This window comes from Chrysemys picta, unplaced genomic scaffold, assembly GCF_011386835.1.
Source record: "Chrysemys picta bellii isolate R12L10 unplaced genomic scaffold, ASM1138683v2 scaf331, whole genome shotgun sequence".
Taxonomy (NCBI): domain Eukaryota; kingdom Metazoa; phylum Chordata; order Testudines; family Emydidae; genus Chrysemys; species Chrysemys picta.
The window spans coordinates 28,205-48,636 of NW_027053038.1; the positions used below are offsets into that span (position 1 = coordinate 28,205).

The 20,432-nt window shown below is 48.6% G+C and overlaps 1 pseudogene; it reads right to left on the reverse strand.

Moving 5' to 3' along the window:
- Positions 1-6,482: 6,482 nt before the first annotated feature.
- LOC135978589 (paxillin-like) overlaps positions 6,483-20,432 on the reverse strand; it is a 31,881-nt pseudogene continuing 17,931 nt past the window's right edge.

The window sequence follows — 20,432 nt, forward strand, 5'->3', positions numbered from 1 at the left end:
GTATTTAAAACCCGGCTCCTAAGCCACCAGGGGAGCTAGGGAACAGGAGAGTTTTGAGGGAGATTATAGCTGGGAGTGTGGGGGGGAGACAGATAAACTTCCTTGATGTTCCTTAAACTTAAGGCAATAAAAAAAAACCCTGATAAAAATAAAACCACAAGAAAGGAAAGAGCGGCAGGAGTAAAAAGAGACTGCAGGCAGAAGTCCAGCACCAGAGTGGGGGCTATCCAGTTTATTGCACTGAATGCAGCATGCAGGATTAGCTGGCCTATGGGCAGTTGTCATATGTATGAATTCAGTACAAGGAGCTCCTGGCGCTCAGAGACCATGTACGGGCTTCGGAGACCAGGGTGGCTGAACTGGAGGAGCTAAGGGAGACAGAGAGGTACATTGATGAGACTTTCTGGGACACAGTTGAATGGTCCTACTCCATTCTGACAGCCTAGGCACTCTTGAGGAGTTATGAATAAGTTCTGAAGGCAAGGTCAGAATTTTACCAGCAGCACCTGGCCCACAAAATGCTGCCTTAGGAGACTGATAGCACACTCATGCCTAGAAATACTCATTTTACAAGTACAATTATCTTGATTTTTCTCAGCCCTGGCCTCCTGCCTGTCAATAATGAACAATTAGTGAAGGGTAGAGGTAGGGTATGGGTATGGGTATTTGTGTAGTCAGATGTATATATTTGTCATATTTGAATAAAAATGTCTATATTTAGAGAGAATCTTCTTTTTCCTGTATCTCCTTTATTTATCAACCAATTTTGATAATATTTGAAATGGAGTCCGGTTTTTTGTTTGTTAGTTTTTTAAGAGACTCCTCAGAGTGCGAGGCCCCAACCTGTAGCTTAGTTAGTATATGCCTTAATCCAATGATTCTCAAACTTCTGTACTGGTGACCCCTTTCACTAGGGTTACCATTCGTCCGGATTTACCCGGACATGTCCTCCTTTTTGTACTAAAAATAGCGTCCGGGGGGAATTTGTAAATAACTCAAAATGTCCGGGATTTCCCCCCTCCCCCGGCAGAGCAGAGCGAGCGGCTGGGAGGGCTGCAGGAAAGTCCCGGGCTGGACTGGCTCAAAGGGTAGCTCCTCTGGTCTCAAAGGGTACGTCTTCACTTACCGGAGGGTCTGGCGGCAGGCAATAGATGTTCTGGGATCGATCCCGGAAGTGCTCGCCGTCGACGCCGGTACTCCAGCTCGGCGAGAGGAGTACGCGGCATCGACGGGGGAGCCTCCCTGCAGCGTCTGGACCTGCGGTAAGTTCGGACTAAGGTACTTCGAATTCAGCTACGTTATTAACGTAGCTGAATTTGCGTACCTTAGTCCGAAGTGGGGGCTTAGTGGGGACCAGGCCTTAGGAGCAGGCTTTTTAAAGCCTTGTTCTCCCTGAGTAGCCCCACCCTAGGGTTGCCAACTTTCTACTTGCATAAAACCGAACAGTTATGTCTTACCCAGTATGGCCAGTCTGCTGGTCTTATGAAAAGTTATACTAGGAGTAGCTTGTGAAAAGTAAATGTCATGAGTGTAAATTACCCCTCACTAATCAGGAATTTAGTCCCTGAATAAATACGGTCAATTAAAGAAGTATTTTGGCTACTTACCTGTCTTGGCTTCTCATTGAAACTGTAGCTCATTTCTCCTGGTATTGCCCATGTCTGGTGATGCGTTCTAAATAAATGTCCCTTGACCACCTCATGAAATACCAGGAGAAATGAGCTACAGTGCCCATAGGACTGAAATTCTTCTCTAGTGGATCATATTTACTCACAGACAACCTACTTTCAATTCCCAGTTACTGAGGGACAACGTATTTATTCTCTGCAAGTTGCCCCTAGTAGAACTTCCTGTGAGGGATGGATCTGAATCTTTGAATCCTGATATTTAAATTGTACTATGAAATGTATTAACCCCAATTTGGGAGATTCGCATGATTTTTGAACTCTTGGCGAGTTTTGAGGTTGGTGAGACTGTAGGAACCATGACAACAGCTCTGTGACCCTTGAGGCTCCTCTACTGGGTGAGTCTGTAAGGAACCAAATGGGGTCAAGAGGCCTAAGCAATTGCTCTGGCACACACAATACTCACTTTCTCACGCGCACACAGTTTATTTCCCCAGCCAATATCACAGATAACTAAGTTGGAATAAGACCTTGCCCCCTCAGCCCCCAGACTCCACACTAACAGCACTAAATGGCACCTTTCTCCCCTGAGGATACAAAACCCATGTTCACTGCTCTTGTCACTGTGGCCTCATAGTCTTTTGGCATAGGAGGGATTATAATGTCACAATCTGGCCTTATGACTCCACTTATAGCTCAAGGAGAAACCATAACTATGGGAGGGAACACTGCTTGTGTGGAGACAAATAGGTCATTTGTTACACAGGCAGGAAAGAAGCTGGTGAGAAATGAATGCGACATGGGTGAAAGGGTCCCTCCCAGTGGAAATTTGCCTTTCAAGTAGTTGGTGATGGTTTTTTCCCTTTAGGAAAAACTATTTGCTGGCTCTGACTAGTTCATCTAAGACCGGGGGCTGTTCTTCCAATAATAAGGCTTAGCACAACTATAAACGCTTTACATTTTCAAAGCACCTTAGGCCCTAATGATCTCACACAACACGCCTGCAAGGTATTATCCCCGTTTTATTACTAGTTGTATATTGTGCTGGCATTGTCCAGAGTGTATTTTCTCTTTCTAAAGAGCTGGAGCCTGAGTCGGATTCCTGTGACACCAGTGTAAATGAGGAGTGACTCCAGTGACGCGTAAACCTAGTTAGTGTGAGAGCAGCATCGGAACCACAGCCCCCGCGCTGAGACGCTTTCACTTTACAGTGGGAGACAGAGGCACAGAGACATAACTGACTTGTTCAAGGCCAAACAGCTAGTCAGTGGCAGAGCCTGGAATAGAACTAACATATCCATGGGTCTTAGCTCCATGGCAGGCTGGTAATTTTAGTCATTTCTGAGTCGCTGCAGTCCAGATTCCTACACTGCAACCCAATATTTTAAAAATGTCAGGGCACTAGACTCACCCACGGCCAAAGGGGCTCCTGCTGCTACATCCATGTTGAGGCAAAGCAGACATTTATGATTTATAGGAAGTGGCTGGCAAGAGGCAGATTTTTTTTTATTTTTTTTGCGCAAAGCAGGGGAGGGCGGAGTTGATCCTGGCTCAGTCATTCATTATAATCACTTCTGCTAAAACTAGTGTCAGATGGATGCCGGTGCAATAGAGGAGCAGCTGCTCTCCGTACGCATACTGGTTTGTTGCATTTTGGCTTGATTTGAAGTCAGCCAAGCAGGGAGCAGTTTGGGCAGGAGAGTAGAGGGTTTGGGGTGCTGTTTTCATTTAGAACAGGCTTGGGGTCTAGTTATGCAGCTGGAAATTCTGGTCAGCCACCCCAACACCTCAGTGCTGGGCTAAGAGTCCATGAGGTGACAGGAGGGCTTGTTTTGGGAGGAGCTCTTTTATTAACACTATTGTATGTTTAGATGGGCTCATCTACACCAGAAAAGCGACTCCGTTTAAAGGTGTGATTTATAAACCTCTGCAAAAGCGGGAGTGGTTGTTGCCATTCAGTCGATTAGGAAAAGGTTTAAGATAAGAACATCTTATTTTGGTTTAAGTCTCCACACAGGGTGAGTGTGGTTAAAAAATTTTTTTTAAAGATAAAATTGATGCAACTTTCTCATGTAGACAAGGACTAAAGCCCATTTCCGAACGAAGGGTTTCACTGTTTGAGACATGACACCACTATAACAGCCAGTGCCCTGCAGAAGGAAGAGACCTTTTGCCCAAACAAACAGGGACACGTTTCTAATCTTACCAAAAAAGCAAGGGCTCTTTCCCAGCTGCACAGGGGATGTAGCATCTCCCTCCTTCCTGGCTCATGCTGAAGACACAGAGCAAACTCTGTGGTATTCCACTCATCACCCCTGCAGTATTTGTCAAGCCTGAAGCTCAATCCAACAGATCAGCCCGTCTGGGTTTAAAAATGTGTTTGGTACCATTCGTAATAGGTTGGTTACCAAATTCTCATCCGTGGCAAACACAAGCCTCTGGTTCTTCCTGAAGCCTGTGCGGCATCTGGGCTCAATCCCTGGATATCATGAGGTAAAATATTCAGAGCTTGGGGCCTGCTCGTCTTAATCCTCAGCTTCAAACTGATCTTGTACATGCTGCACCTGTGCGTGTGGTGTCTTGACGTGCCTGGAGCCGGTTGTTACTGGGGTTAGATGGGGGTGAGAGAACGTTTGCCAGACTTCGCATTAGAAATCTCAGTCAAGGCAGTGTTCAGTAGGGGTATTATTTATTCAACTCCATTTCTGTGTTTCGTGTGCAGTGTGTAGAGAAAGTTACAGCTCAGATTGCAGAAGAAACACCCCTGGACTTATCCTACAATACCTATTGTACTGGACATGCCTTGCCGCAGTTCAGATTCTTTATGTAACCCAGCTCAAGGCAGGGACTGGCAAAGCGTGCAGGTCGAATCACTCCCAGCCCCATTAGCTAGTAGCCCCAGCCTTCAGCACAAATAGCAGGAGACACAGCTAGTAGCCTCCCTCCTCTCTGGAAGGCCCCACCTAACCTCAAAGGCCGATTGCTCCACGCCACTTACCCCACTCAGCCAGCAGCAGAGCGGGAGGCACACACAAGGTCTGGTTCTCCGGCTTGGGAGATTCCGTAAATAGTCAATGACACCACCACCACCACCACGGCAGGGCGCTGCACTCCTAGGTCCTGTGTTAATGGGAAGGGAGAATTATGCTGGAAACTGGGACGCAGCAAGTCAAAAAAGGAGAAAGCGTGAGCGAAAGCTACTTACTGTCATTAACCACTGAAAGTCTCTGAGGTGGTAGGTCCCCAGCTGTCAACATCACAGGTCACCATATTCCAACTGGCACTATGAACCAGCCCAGCCTGGGAAGAGAACTGGGACCGGAGCTGGGAGGCCGAGAACTGAATGGAATGTGGAGACTGAACAATGCGAATTATTTCTGTCCAAACAGGCTGTTGCTGGGACTGTTAGCGCTGGTTGCAAAATCCTTCATGCTATGAAACAACAGCCAAATCCTCTCTCCGTCCCACTGCATTTTTGGGAGCAAGGGAAAATGGCAGGTGCAAAAACAAGAACGGGGGAAGGTGACATTTTAGTCTTTCCCCCCAACTAGATATTTTTAAAGGAACATATTCCGTTGCCCAGAACCAGGCAAACACCAGAGGTGGGTGATTTCTGGCCCTGTGTATGTGCTACACCAAAACAGCAATACATTCAGCTACATGTTTAACATGAAAAAATATATATATATTTTGTGCTCATAACCGGGCCCGGTTAATGGCGCTGGGAGCAGCTTTAACTTCTTGTTAAATTGTGAATTAAAGTTCTAAGTCGGGGACCTTAACACTGCATTCCTGTCAACTTTTGGATTTCATACATGCGCACAGCACACAGATAGCGTCAAGAGTTTAGGATTAGCCAGCTTGGGAGAATTTTAATTAGAAATTCCTGCTGTTGTACTGCCGCCTGCCAATCCCGACGCTGCTTGTGTGCTCTGGTGCTGGATCTGGGGGATTTGAATAAATCAATTTAGGTCTCAGCTCTATAAAGGCCACTTCATTTTCCTCACATATCCATGCTCAGATATCTGAAATCAGACCAGTTCCTCCAAATTTCCAAGCGCAAACTGGGAGTTAACTCGTCTGCAGGAAGGCTACAGATTTTTTCTTAACAGCAGCTTTCTATTGACCTCAGGTTTACTGCATTACTGTGCACAGACCAGGTTCCTGCCTAAAGCCTTGTTTTCATTTGCTTCTTGGGGATCATTCCTTGTGAAGGTCAAAGGCCCAGAGCTAAGCCCTATTTTCTTCTTGTGCTACTGCCATTGGCCTGTATAAGTCCCTTTAGACTGTGAGCTCTTTAGGGCAGGGATGGCATTTTCTGTTCAGGCATGTCGTTTTTTTTTTTTTTAAATTGTTATTACTACCAACAGCCTATACATCTGTGGTGTTATGCGGAATAATCAGTGGCATGATTACAAGTGCTTAGCACAGAGGTGCATCAGGAAGGTTACTATGCAGTCCAGGGGGTTTAAATGTAGGTTGTGATTTCCAGATGCTGTCACAGTAAGGTCACCATGCAGAGGTTGAGAACGACTGGAGGGTATTAGCACTCTTCATGACCCAGTGTCCAAGCAGTTATTGCATGGTCCTAGGGTGTGGCAACGCCAACGTATTGTGCTGAGAAGGATGAAGTGAGTGTGTAAGGATTCACATCTGCTTATTGCACAAGTGACAGTTTCAGTTTTACATCTCTGACCTGTCCAGGCTAAGGTCGAAACCGTACTAATAAACACCCCCCTCCTCAGCTCTTGCCAGTGTGGCCTTTTGCCTTCCACAATGGAGAAACCAGAGGACCTACAGACGATGGATGCTTTGAACCATTTCCACAAGCCTAGAAATGACTGGAACCAAGTCAAGTGAAAATAATGGTAAAATTTTATTAGCATAATCACAGGGATTTTAAATGGAAAAAGCAGAGTTAGAAGTTTACAAGGAAAAACAAATGAAGTAACTGTCGACCCAGAAGGAAATCCCCCCAAGCTATTCGGGGCGTGATTTGATTGAGACCCACCTTGTCTGATAGCTCTTTGATTGCACTGCCAGAGTTCATCAGATTAGGAGATCATTGTAAACAGAGCACTGAGGCCTTTTAAGACAACATTATAGTAACCCTAACACAAAACCTTTCAAAGAAACAGGGGTGTATCTAGAGCTTAACTTGCCTCTGAATGGGCAGCTGCCCGGCCTCTGCATGCAGTCTTGTAGCTCCTCAGTGGTTGTGTACTGTACACACCTGCCTCCTGTGTCCAGTTTAAGCCTGAATAACCCATCTCAGCCTTCCAAAAGCACATTCTCGCCTAACCCCTCTCCCCAACCACTCCTTGGGACACGTCCCACTGCCTGCAACAGTGCAGTAGTACAACTTGCTGGTCTGCACTTTAGCACCATCAGTATCTGTGAAGTATGCTTGCTAATCACCCAGGGCAGTCTTAACACATCCCTTTCCCCAGTTTGCTCTGTACAGCATTTCAAATGTTCCAGTCTAAACTGTACTTAAACTTAGGAAATTTAAAATGGGTATTTCTGACCCTCCTACTGGCAGCAGCCATCTTGAGGGAAAGTAACATTTGGAGGCAACAATGAGCATAGGACCCATCCCCAAACCAGTTTAAATCCCAATTGATCAGGAAAACTCTCAACATTTTGCTAAGGCAGTAATGGTCATGGAGACTACTAAACCATTATTAAAAGGGGATGAAACGGTTTTGCTCTGACACTGGGATACTGTAACAAGATTTTCCCCTTTTACAGCACCTTCCTTCCAAGGGTCTCAAAGCCCTTCAGAAATATCCATGAATTAAGCCTCAACACCCCAGTGAGGTAGGTTAAGTATTATCCCCATTTTACAGATAAGGAAACTGAGGCACAGGTTATAAACTCGCTCAGTATCACACAGAAATGCAGTGGCAGAGACACTCCCAGTCCTGTGCACTGGACACAGGACCGTTCTCCCAACCAGCGGGGTCAGAACAAGTGTCAGTTTCAGCAGGAAGCTCAGAAATCCCAATTTTAAGTAAAACTAATTTCAACTCCAAAATGACCATTTAGACAGTTTCTTGCCTTGGGAACCTCCCAAAAGCTGTGCTCTGCCCAGCTGGAGTAGCTTTTTGTTTTACCACTTGTTCCACAAAACCCTGTTTTCACAACCACAGACTGAGGCTCATTTGTATGGGAAACCAGTGAAAAACAGTTCCACTTATTCAAGGGGGGTAGTGAAGCATCGAACTAAGGTTATTTAAAATAGTAAGCTAGGATCCCTCTGTTAAAGTGAGGGTTTGTTTCTTACACAGTTAATCCCAGAACTCCCTATGCCTTTTCCATTTTGAACATTTTGTAGCCACCCCAATGTGCCATGCCTTAATAACCAAAGATCTAGAATCTTCTAGAATCATATTTTAAAACCCTCTTCTCACTGCACCACTTTCACCATTAGTGTAGAACACTGTAGGGTTGTTTCTAACACAATCCTTTGCCCTTCTACAGCACGCTCCTTCTGAAGATCTGAAAGTGCCTTTGACAAATATGAACTAAACCTCAAAATCCTACAAGGCGGGAATATTGCCCCATTTTGCAGATGGGGAAACTGAGGCACAGAATGGCTAAGTGACTGGCCTAAGGTTGCACAGCAAGTCTGTGGCAGAATCAAGAACAGATTCCAGATCTCCTGACTCCCAGCCCTTTTTTTCAGCCCCAGGACCATCCTTCCCACCTAAGGGGAGAACTCCCCTTCCCGAGTTAACCCTCTGTTCTCATTTCTGATGGTTGAAGAGGAATAAAACTATGAAGGTGGACTTTGGGTTCTCCATCTCTGCAGCATGTGGCACTGAATTAAGACTCACTTTGTTACCCTGGAAGTCGGGCTTTGGAGAAAGGCAGGTAAGTCAAATACAGCAGTTTACAGGTTACAAAAACTTCCCAGGTGATCTGAGATAATTAAAAGAGCTATTCACAGCTCACCTGCTTGTGCTAGCAAACAATACAAGTCACATTCCCTTCCCCTGCAAAACCCAGAGCCCTCCCAACCCCCAGTAAAAAGAAAATACTTCATGTTAATAGTTTGTTAGACCCAAGCATTGAGGTTACAGATGCAGTAACCAGCACAACTGGTACACTGCCTAGAACAGCACAGTGTGAGATATAAAAGTAGCTTTCTTAAAATCACTTCAAAACCAATTTCTATAGAAGAGGATTAAAAGTAAATTAGTTCTGAACTCAAACCTCAGTGTAGAAATCTACAGTTTTTATCAAAGCATACAGTATTCAGTTCCATAGCAAAACTCCAAGGGTCAGATACACCAGACCTCGGGGACTTGTTAGACCAGTAACCGTCAATATCAAAGGTTATTGCTCTAGAGAGTCTCAGTAGAACGTGTTTATCAAGAGCAAGGAACAGACAGTATCAAAGAAGAGGGACTGCCGGCCTGATTAGCAAAGAGCAGAGAAGAAGATGAACAAGGAATACGAAGTCTATAGCTTTACTTTGTCCTTGCTTTTTAAAAAAACCTAGAGAGGCTTTTCAGGCCCTTCCTTAGTAAAATGCAGGCCAGACACACAGCATAAGCCACATTCGCTCAGAGGGGAAAGCTGGGCCCTCAAATTTCTCTGCATTTTCTTTTTAAATTAATTGGTGCCAGTCTCCTCCTCCTCTCCGAGGAGCAGCAGAATTAGGAGCATTTGCCCTACCCACTACTGGGGAGTTGGGGGTGTCCAGCACAAAATGGGACACTCCATTCAGGAGCAGGAGAGAATCACAAGCTAGAAAAACAGAGTAGCCCCCTACTTCCCCTTTCTAAAAAATAAGCGGCATCAATTCCCTGCAGTGTTACTGAACTGGAAAGACTCCACTGCAGGGTCTTTACAGCTTCTGGGGCTGCTGCTGTAATCGTAGTAAATCCCATGTGCCCCAGGACTCGACCGTGCACAGCCCGGGCAATGCAGAGGTCAGAGCATGGCCCTTGCTGTGCAGCAGCAGAGCTACTGCTTGGGTCACACAGCACTTAACTGCCCCAGCGAGAGAGAAGTGTCACCAAAGCCAAGGACGTTTTGCTTGGAAGTGTCACATGTTGGCTCAGGGAGAGCTGACTCAAGGCTTTATCCAGCCCTCTCCTTGAGAAAGGCATCTCCTCGCTAGCACTTCAGGCTCCTCTCGGCTGTCAACAATCATACAACACTTTAATGATGGGGCTCAGCATCTCCCCACTGAAACACAGCATGGGCATTTTCAGTTTAATGGTCCAGCTCGTCTTTCTGGAGCAGCACTTAGCACCCCCCTTCCCCGTCTCCCCCCTCCCCCGGCAAGGTTTCTAAATCACAGTAATGCTCAGAGAGACTCGGCTGCCTAGTGAGGTGGCAGAAAGATGCTCCGTTCCCAGCTAGGATGCGTCTAGCAGAAGAGTTTGAGGAAGCAGTTCTGACAGTAGGGCTTGTCATTCTGTTCCTTGAAGGTTCCTTTGTTGAGCTGCTTGAGGCAGAAGGCACAGACAAAGTGTTCTGGGTGAAATTTCTTGGCCATGGCGGTGATGCAGCGTCCCGTGATGGGCTTCTGGCAGCCGGAACACAGCGAGCCGCGGCGTTCGTGATAATGCACCTCACAGTAGGGCTGCCCATCGTGCTCAAAGAAGCTGCCGTTGATGAACGGCGTGAAACATTCCTGCAGGAGGTGGAAGCAAAAGGGAACAGATTGATATGGCAAGCTGGGGACACAGGCAACTCCACAATCCATGCCTTCGCCTGCCATGCCCCTAGCTGCCTCCTGCAGGAAGTGGGCAGGGTGAATCATCTTCATCCAGCAGGAAGCGGCTGCAGAAGTACTGCTGCAAAGATGATGGGTGCCCAGCAGACACGGGGTTACTGAGCATAAGCAGGCAGATGCAGCAACTGGGAGGGAAAATAAAGCCCTCAACTATACTTCATGTCCCTTTACTCCAGGCTGGCTTTATTAACACAAAGAAAATCCAAACCCAAGAGCAAAACTACTGAGAACACTTGATAAGCAACACCAGAGCCTCTCCTGCTTCCAGTAAGCTGGGAGGGAAGAGAACACCCCCTTCCACAGAGACAGCTGCCACCACAACAGCTTTTATAGCCCACCCACCCCAGCTCACCCAGGTGATAGGCAGGGAAGAATTCCTTATGTTCCAGGGCATCACGAGCACCTTTTACCTTGTCACAATGGGCTGGTTTTCATTTCTTTAGCTGTATCTGTCCTGCTTACGCTCATATCAGTGAAAAAGAAGGTGACAGCCAGTAGGGGTTTTTTTAAGTTACCCATTTAGAATGCCAGATATTATGCATATTCCCTGGGACAGCACCCTCCTTCTTGACTCATCCCAAACTATACACATACAAGAGTCACTTCACCACTGAAATACAGTGGCAGGTAGAAGGTGACAGCCACTGGAGAAATGTGGAGGGGAAGAAATTTTGGGCAAGGACCCTGGGGGACAAGTCCATACCCTTACTAAAGCGATACTGGGTCTTTAATGTCTAGGAAGAGAAGCTATTAGAGACCAGTTTTTTAAGAGGCACCCATCTCTCTATAATGGTTATCACTGTCTAAGCCCCACGCAGGTATTAATGGCTGTACCTTCACTACAGTCATGGGAAGTTAGGAGGAATTCCCCCCCCATTTTACAGGTGGGGAAACTGAGGTATAGAGCCATTAAGGGACTTGCCCAGGGTCACACGGGTCAGCAGCAAAGTCAAGAACAGAAGCCAGATGTCCTGAGTCCTAGTTTTGTACTTGAACGTCCAGCCCATCCTTCCTCCCTAGGGACACGCACACTACCACAAGTGCACGCATGGTTGGACATCTACTTAGTCACAGGCAGATGCAAACTGAGCCCTGCGTGCAGGCATCCAGCAGGGTGCAGCCACAGTAAGTGCATATCCAGGCATGTTCTCACACAGTGAACTGCAAGGAACTCCAGTTGCCTGCAGCATTGAAAGGCAGCAGGCTCCTGGGAGCCTGACGCTGAGACTACTAAGCCATCCACCTCCATTCGAAAACAAACACTGGGAATTGGCCTGACTTTAACAACAGAAAGACAGAATCTGCCCGAAAGTTGCTGCCCCCACTAACAGGCAGCAGCATGAAGAATGCCCAGCAATATCTCCTGAGCAGAAGAGCCTGAACCCAGGTCCAGGCAAGGATGAAGCTGGTCAGCTGCTCACAAGAGACTGCCAGAATTTCTATTCACAGGGTGCTGAGGCGGAGTGCTTAGAAAGCTTAGCTCACTATTACTAAGAAACCACTGGAAAAATTCTGTGCTTATCAGTGAACTGCTGCAGAAGCCCATAACTGTGGCTATGGGGCAGGGGGAGGGAATTAAGCCCCTAGAGAACTGAATGGAAACAGGCAGAGAAGCAAGAGGGTGCGTGGTCACTATCACACTATGTATTTTCTTGGGCTGGCTGTCCTGTGCTGGCACAGACCCCTTGTTCTGATCGAGGGAACCACCAGACAGCCACCTAGGGGGACTTGGGAGAGGGGTCAGGTGACAGTGGGCAGCACAGGCTCTCTTACCCGACAGACAAAGCACTCAGGGTGCCACAGGGTATTCAAGGCAGAGATGTAATTTTCCAGGATGGCCCGGGCGCAGCCCCCACACTTCGGAGCGAACATGTCGAAGTAATCCTTGCGGCAATAGGCTTTGCCATCCTTCTCATGAAACCCTGCCAAGGACACAAGGGAAAAAACAGAGCCAGACAGCATCAGCTTGTGACCTTCCTTCATGGGAATACCCAGCCAGACTCCATGGGGCAAACAGGGTGGCTGGGATCCCAAAGTCACAGACCAGAGGTATCCCTTATTCTGCTATAGGAGGAGCACATGCTACACCTCCTGTAGTCTCCATGTGGAAATAGCGATCACTGTTAGCTCCCCATCCACTAAGTAACACCACAGTCCCTCTCTACCCCCACACCCCCCATTTTCTACCTCACTTGCTCTAGGACAGTAGTCCCCACACTTTTCATGTCGTGCCCCCCCTTAACCCTGTCCGCGCCCCACTCCCCGAAGCTGCAGTCGGGAGCGGGGCCATGACTCCTGGCGGGAGGCGCGGACAGGCTAAGGTGGGTGAGGATGGGGCTGGAGCCCGGGTCGGGAATGGAGTTGCAGCCGGAGCTGCTGTCAGGTTCAGAGCCGCAGCCAGGCCAAGCGCCAGAGGACAGGGCCACAGCTGGGAGCAGAGCGGGGCTGAGTGGCACTTCCTCTCCACCCCCTATGGGGGCTAGACCGGGCCCTGCGCTCCCCCCAAACGTGCCCCACAGTTTGGGGACCACTGCTCTATGGAAAGGACCCATCACAGCCCCTTATGTTGCCTCTACCCCCACCCCTTACTTGCTTCACCAGAGTGGCTTCTCTCTGCAAACCAATAGTACCTTCGCCACACTGCGCACAAAAGAAGTGTTCTGGGTGCCATGTCCTGTCCAGGGCTGTCACCACTTTCTGTTTGGGAGAAACCACAAACAGTGAGCGCAGCAAACATCAACTGTGCTTAAAGAGCTGAGCCAAGCCCCCTCCTTGGGGATTCAATCCCCCCCACTCCCCTTTACCCTAACAAGGTCAGACACACCACTCCTTTTCTCTAGACCTGGGGGAGAAGGGGACACAGTCCCATGCAGTACTCTGAAACTCAGCAGGAATGCCTCCTACCATGGTATCCCACTGGGGAAAATCAGGAGATCCTTACTGCAGTGAAGATAGCTAGATCCTAATATTCAGTTCAGTAGAGTTGCAATGGGGCAAATTTAGTTCAGTAGAACCTGCCCTCTCATTGCAGGACCCTACAGCAGATGGAGGGAGATAGCTGCACTGGGTCCAATTATTTCCCCTACAGCACTAGGGTGAAGGACGAATAGGGGTCCCAAAACTACAAGAGAAGAGTTATTGGGGTAGATGGATGTGCGCTTTTCTACTCGACAGTACAGCACCAGACTCCCCCGTGCATGGCCAAGAGAGACTCCTCCTGACACGCGCTGGCTCAGGGACTCACGTCGAGGATGGGCCCGTTGCAGTAGTAGCAGCGAGGGGAGAAGAGATTATGATAGTCCTTCTCACAGTAGGGCTGACCATCACGTTCAAAAAAGTTGCGTGACCCAATTTCCTCCTGGCAGTGGGTGCAAACGAAGTGCTCTGGGTGCCAGGTTTTCCCCATGGCTGTGACGACCTGTAGGGAAGATGGAGCAGTTATGGGGGACGACCCTACTTCTTTGCTGTGGCAACTCACGTGACAACACACCAGGTAGAGTTTGGCACTAACTACACGTTCTACTACTCAAGTGAGCCCTGGACTGGGGTAGCATGAAAACTGAATTACCTATCATCTCAGGAGAGGGCAGTCCCTCAAGGGCAGGGTAGAGGTCACTGGAGGAGCTTACAGCGTACCTGGCCAGTGGATAAATAGAGTACTTCAGTTTCTTCAGCATCGCCAGTCCCTTCAGCCTCATGATACAGCCCTCCCAGTTACTCCTTGCTATAGCCAAGGCTTAGCAACAAGATGCTGCCTTAGACTCACCTGTCCAGCAATTGGTTTCTTGCAGGCTCCACAAACACCTTTGGCAACGGTAGCTACTCCCAGTTTGTTCAGGTCAGACTGGAGGCTTCCCAACATACTGTCCAACTGGCTGCCAGGTTTTGGGGGTGCAGACGGAGGGGAGCTGCCCCCAGCTTTCCCCTGGGCCATGAACTGCAAAGAAAAAACCCAGAGACTGTAAGGCAAGCACTGTTCAGCTCCTCAGGGATTTCTGCAGTCTCTGAACGTAAGAACAGCCATACTGGGTCAGACCAAAGGTCCATCTAGTCCAGTATCCTGTCTTTCAACAGTGGCCAATGCCAGGTGCTTCAGAGGGAATAAACCGAACAGGTAATCATCAAAAGATCCAACCCTCTGCCCACAGCTCTCCAGCTGTCCTGTATATGGACAGACCAGGACTTGCTCTGGAGAGGCTAATGTGTCTGCAGAAGCCAGTGAGAACAGGAGCAGGTGCAGAGATGCACCCTTGTTACAATGAGGCTGACACAAAAGTGTGGCTTACCCAGAGACCCCAGGAGCTAGAACAGCAGAGTGTTGAGGGGTGGAGATTTGGCTCTCCTCACCCTCCCAATAAAGCAGATCGGAAAAATGCTTGTGGGCTGCTGGTAGAGCCTCCACGGAGATCTTCCCTTTACCTCATAGGTTCCTGGCTAGCTTACAGAGGCAGAGACATGCTCTCTGTGTGGTTCCCAAACTGTCTCCCCTTCCCTGTCTCACACATTTGTTGCTGTCTCTCCAGTCTCTTCTCTCCTTTCCTTCACAGTCTCCTTCTCACCCTCCCACACCTTCTTGTCTCTTCTTTTCAGGGTATTTTCCCCCTTTTCCTTCTGCATCGTTTTTCTCTCTCTTCTGTGCCCTCTTGGGTAGCTCTGACCCCACTCCCCAGCTTCACCAAAGGCTGCAATGGGAGCAGCGAGGGAAGGTGGGGAGCATTCAAGGAATCACCTGTTGCTTTACCTGCAGATGTGGCAGCTCAGCAGTAGTGTGTGCGCCTGCATGGGGAGGAGGTGGCAAGCCAGCAAACACTGCCCAATACATGTGAGTTTTACAGGGGGAGTGTGGAGAGGGGATAAGAAAGATCTTTGGAAGCCCACTTTGGGAATCACCTTAATGAATACTTAACTTAGAACCCTGTTTTCCAGTGGGAGGGGGGAACAGATACATTGTCTTTAGTAATTAATAGAACCTCAAGAGGAATTGGGGAGAAAAGAGAGGAAGTGTGCAGGACTTTGCTCTTTCTGGTCTCTTTGGATACTCATCTCCATGTGCAAACTCAGGGTTCACGTCCTGTTACACTGTGAAGTGTAGGTTATTTTACTTAATCCTGCAGCACAATGGTGGCTGTCAGGTTTAGAGAACTCCACCGAGCCATTTCCTAAAGGGACCTTTCAGGTGGATTATGGACATTATGTTGCATTTCTGTTAAAAGTGAAACTACACAGCCACAAAACACTAACAACATTCGTAAAAAAGGTGCAGGGTGGAAGGACAGAAACAACCGAACACCCCAGCACTTGTACTGCTAGACTACCATGGAGTGCCCAAGGGAACGGACACATGCTGAAGTGCCCTAGAGCCCTGGTTTTACTGAAGGGCCCCTTCCCCTGCACGGACAGGGAGTGCCACCCACCATCCTGTGGCTACTGGCATTAGACATTGTCCATATAAGCTAGTCAAGTACTAGCGCTGATTTCCATTTGTTCGTCAGAAGCCACATACCACATGCACACTTTACCCCATCATGCCTAACCAGCAACCAAGAGATCAGCAGGACTCTGCTCCTAATGGAACATAATGCATCTCCTTCCTACTCTTTCTGACCCCCCTCCTCGAACACCTGGCTCTAGCAGTCCGGCACCATGAAGCGCAGACTGAACATCAAGGTCTCTCTCTAGTCCGTCCACCTTCAAAACTCTTATTCTACGCTGTGATGAACGAGGGCAGTTTTGTAATATTTCCATGATTCCTATGTGTGCCTCAGTTTCCCACCGCGCTTTGCACTGAGTGTAAAGGGAAGGGATGAGGTGTTGACTCAGCAGCCTTCCTGGAAACCAGAGTCAAAACAAGCTGAATGAAGGCTACACATGTGAGTGGAGGATCGGAAGAGACAATGGAACCTCCAATCCCTGGTCCATTCACACCCAATGACCAACAGCCAAGAGGAAGGAGATCCCCCCTCCCCACACTTCTCTACAGGGAAGCAGAGCAAAGGCCCCGAGGTCGTTAGGCAAGCACTGTACAGTCCTCAGGGAATTTCTGCAGTCTCTGCCCATAGCTCTTCAGCTGTCCTGCATGCAGACAGACAAAGAGGAAAGGTAGCAGGTGGTGTTTTACAAGCTATGCTCAGAGAGATACACAGAACACACACCCCACCTGAAACCAGAGAACAGGACAGAGACCGAGCCAAAATGAATTCTACAGCAGCTTGGCTGGGTAGAGCTCTGACGCTGGCCACACTGGACTGTCTTAATCTTTGCTTCTCTGTGCTCACCCCTAAGGACTTTCAGATTCTGTACCCCCAGCTGACCGATACGTTGTTTTGAAAAGGCTCCCTACTGTCACTCGTATTGGGAGCACTGCACTCTGAAGGAGCGAAGGACACCTCCCACAGGAGTCTGGCTCTGCCAGATTTGCTGCAGGGAGCCATGGAGGGAAACAGGGATTGTTGGCACCCAAAAGCCCAGTTTCGGAGTATGTGGAGTCTTACCCCTGTGGAACTGGGTGGGTCCTTGGGGCCTGGCACATTAAAGAGGTCACCTCAAAAGGACTGGTTACAGGCTGAGGCATAGACCAGACCCTGTGGATCTGACACACAGGCACACAAGCATTTGTCACTTATACCTACAGTGCAGATTCCCCAAGACAGTGTTATGGGGAGGAAACATCTTGCTGGACACAGTTTAGGATTCTCCCTCTCTAAACTGCAGGGCAGTCAGAGGCCTGATCCTGAGAGGTGCAGAGTACAGTGAATTGGGGACCTTCGGCACTTCTAAAAATTAGACCAGCGAATCCAAACTGATCATAACTCAAGAGTATAGGCAATGGGAGTCGGTAGACATGTTTATGTATCTAGTATCGATCATCTCCTAGCCCTTACACCCAGGTTTCTCTGGAGCGGATTTTTCTCTAGCGTCAGCACCTTTCCTAGTTTGATCCCTGTAGCACTTCAGAGCCAACACACACAAAAGGTAACAATACACATGTGTGGGTGCCTGTATCATGCAACAGAGGGGCCCAGGGAGCCACATGCTTCCTCATCCTGGCCAGGGGCCTGTGGCCATTGGACAGGGGGTGCAGAAACCGACTAGAAACAGACAAATGAGACGTGAAGTGTCACTTGCAGAGAGGATGGCAATGAATGAAATGCACAGTGACACGTCCCTCCCTGCCCCAGGAACCAGCCAGCCTCAGCTAACTTTAGTGCAGCCACTGACATCTCAATGCAGGACAACATGGACTTGACCTTTACTGGTGGTACTGCATTCTTACCAGTCAAGGGGTGCGGTTCCTTTTGGAAATATTCCACACCCCTGCAGGGGTGCACCCCCAATGCCTGCACTTTGTAGAGCACAGCCCCTTTAGGAACACTACCAATGCACACCACACTCGCGTGCTAGAAATGCTCATGCAAAGGCCTTCCAAATTCCTGCCCTAGTTTAAAAGGTCTGCCACTGCTGTCAGGTTCAACAACGCACCTGTAAACAGCAGACCATGCATAGAAAAACAACCATCCGGCATTCATAGCAACAGGACCTTTAGGAACAGCTCAGAGGACTGTGCCAGAATCACATCCCTCTTGCCTTAACAGCACACCATGCTGAGAGGGGAACAGAAAGGGTATCCTGCCTTCTCATGGGTGGGCGGCGCGAGGGGTGGCCGAGCAGCAAGTGGATTGGTACGTCGGACCAGCGGCGGAGTAGGGATCACCTGCAAAGTATGACAACAATTCATGATGCAGAGGAGCCTCCTTGATGGATTGGTGCTTGTGGAGATTGACGCTATACTGCACTGGCTTGCGTATGAGGGTCACTACCTATAACGGATGGAATCAGGCCTGCTCAGGTACTGGGTCTTCCTACGCTTTTCTAGCAGGATTCTCCCTGGGCTTAGAGAGCAGGACATAAAGAGCAGCAATTTATTGCCTCTGCACTACACCCCAAACCCCACAGAATCCCAGCTGAGCCGTGTCCACATGGGTGGGGTTCAGGGGCATGTGGAATCACTGTTCAGCCTCTTCTTCTGGTTCTCAGGCTTTTCCACATTTTTCTCCTCTCCCCTCAGTGCCACACTGTGGAGGGGAGTATTGGGCCCTAAACTAATGGACTTGATTCCTTCAGTTCAATGGCGAGAAACAAAGATCATGGTCCATTCCCAATGCCACATGGATGTGGCCAGCAAACGGACACAGGATCTGGATCGTTCCATGCATGTGCACCTCACACTGCTATAAAGGGACAAATCTGATAGAAAAATCAGCCACTGGCAGCACTAAACTCATCTTCTGTAGAGCAGCCCAGTACCAGCCTTTACCCAAACGCTCTACCTAGAGAGCCAACAGGCCAGGAAGTGCTGGATTCAGACTTGTAATTGCTCTGTTCAATGAAGAGCACAAGGAAAAGCATGCCTGCATCGGTGGGAAGAATGGATCTTCATCAGTCTGACAGCCAACAGAAGATAGTGTCTTGGCAGGAGAAGACGCTACCACTGGCTCAGTCAGGGCTTGGGGAGAATGGAGGAATCTATGATCTTCAGAGGGAGGAGTGCCCACCCCAGAGAGTTCCTGGTAGTCATCAGAAGAAGTCTCCCACTGGAACAGAGGCTGGGGAGGCAAGCTGAAGGAGCAGGAGACTGGACTAGGAGCAGCAGCAGAGGGTACATAGGAAGGTTGTGGCGGGTATGGAAGAGGGGGTGGAGGAAGCGGAGAGGGAATAGGGTGAGAAGAGGAAGAAGCTTTGGCAGGGAAAATCTTGGCAGCTTCTTTGGGACGCTGGAGTGGGGGAGAAGCTGGCACAGAGACTGTTCTTCTCATGGGCAGGGGGGATTCTGGAGGAATTATAATCTAGAAAGAAAGGAGGGAGAAAGGTGAACAAATCTGGAGATGAACGGAGAAGCACTTCATGCAACAGAAGGACAGGCAGCATGAAACAGACGGTAACATGGCACTCACTACCTAGCACTTCTCTACTTTCCTTTCACGTCAGACCACAGAGTGCAAGCAGGCCAACCTCACTGCTGTAGCCAACCAGAAATAGAGGCCATGGTGCCATTTTCAATAGACCTTCCTTGAGGAAGTGCCTGAGTCTCAAGGAGAAGGCACCTAGCAACACCTGCCTAGCTATAAGCACTTCAGGGCAGGTTCCTTATCTTACATCTAAACATATCATGTTGCCAAGTAAAGAAAGAAATACTGTCTGCTTATTGACTGACCTCCCCACTGTGGAATGAAAATAAACCTCACTTCAATGCCTGACCTTAGACAACATTAGACTTCCTATCAGATAACACTGCCCTCCCAAGAGATTGCTTACTCCAATTCCTACATAGCTGGGATTTGGATTTCCTAGCTGATCTGTAAAGGGAACAGTGCTAGGACAGAGGAGTCAGATTCCAAAGCTATCCTAGGACTCTCCAGAGACCTGTCACTCCCACCTCCTACTCTACGTCTCTGTTAGAGACCTTCTGAGCAGAGCGACACGGGGGAAACCCTAGTACAGAGTTTGCTCTCTACCTTCTGTACTTGCTGTCCACCATCCTGCTGCTTCCTTTGTGGCCTGGCGGTGACAATGACCCCCTCAGTCAGCCAGTCTTCCTGGCTTTTCCATTCCTCCTCTTCCTGTTTGCTGATTCCCAATCTGTCTTGCAGCTCTTCAATCAAGCGATCCTGGGACACAGTCTTATGAAATATGACTGGCCCTACTTTCCGCCTCGGTGAGCGCTCACGATACATTGGGTGCACGCTTAAGGTCTCTTTTGTCCTCTCAATTACAGATTTTATCTGAATGACAAGGTGACAGGTTCAGCATGAAAAGAGCAATGCAAGAGCAAGCCCCAAGATGCAGCAGCACAAACTTAAACTATTAGTGACAACTGTGAGCATAAAGAGTGATGGTATTTATTGCACAATGCCAAAGCTCCTCTTGGCACAGCCCAGAGCAGTGACTCAGTGCAAGGAAAATCCCAGCCAGGCCAGTCATAGCAGCTAAAAAGAACTCCGGCTACACAATGAAGAGAGATAATCCAGCACGAAGCCATGATTGGAGGTACAAGGTCA